The sequence below is a fragment of the Nomia melanderi genome, unplaced genomic scaffold (genome assembly GCF_051020985.1).
Source record: "Nomia melanderi isolate GNS246 unplaced genomic scaffold, iyNomMela1 scaffold0014, whole genome shotgun sequence".
In the NCBI taxonomy this organism is placed as follows: Eukaryota; Metazoa; Arthropoda; class Insecta; order Hymenoptera; family Halictidae; genus Nomia; species Nomia melanderi.
Genome location: NW_027475130.1, coordinates 11,705,436 through 11,706,390, shown reverse-complemented (window position 1 = coordinate 11,706,390; position 955 = coordinate 11,705,436).

The window sequence follows — 955 nt, the reverse complement described above, 5'->3', positions numbered from 1 at the left end:
TGTGCAACGGGAAGGACCTCGGACCACCAGGGGCCGAGAAAACCACCGTCACATGGGGCCGGACAGTCAGGGTCAGGGAAAAATCCAATATATATGTGGTGATATCTCGGGTGCTATTACAGATAGCGCAATAAATCAATGTGAATTATCTGCAGGAGGACCTGGCGAATGAATCTGTGCTGCGAGAACGACCTCGTACCACCAGGGGCCGAGAAAACCACCGTCTCATGGGGCCGGACACTCAGGGTCAGGGGAAAATCCTATATATATCTGGCGCTATCTCGGGTGCTATTAGAGATAGCGCAATAAATCAAAGTGCATTGTCTGTAGGAGGCCCTGGCGCATGAATCTGTGCAGCGGGAAGGACCTCGGACCACCAGGGGCCGAGAAAACAACAGTCTCATGGGGCCGGACACTCAGGGTCAGGGAAAAATCCAATATATATCTGGTGATATCTTGGGTGCTATTACAGATAGCGCAATAAACCAAAGTGAATTATCTGCAGGAGGCCCTGGCGCATGCATCTGTGCAGCGGGAACGACCTCCGACCACCAGGGGCCGAGACAACCACCGTCTCATGGGGCCGGACACTCAGGGTCAGGGAAAATTCAATATATATCTGGTGATATCTCGGGTGCTATTACAGATAGCCCAATAAATCAATGTGCATTTTCTGTAGGAGGCCCTGGCGCATGAATTTGTGCAGCGGGAACGACCTCGGACCACCATGGGCCGAGAAAACCACAGTCTCATGGTGCCGGACACTCAGGGTCTGGGGAAAATTCAATATATATCTGGTGACATCTCGGGTGCTATTAGAGATAGCGCAATAAACCAGAGTGCATTATCTGCAGGAGGCTCTGGCGCATGAATCTGTGCAGCGGGAACGACCTCGGACCACCAGGGGCCGAGAAAACCACCGTCTCATGGGGCCGGACACTCAGGGTCAGGGAAA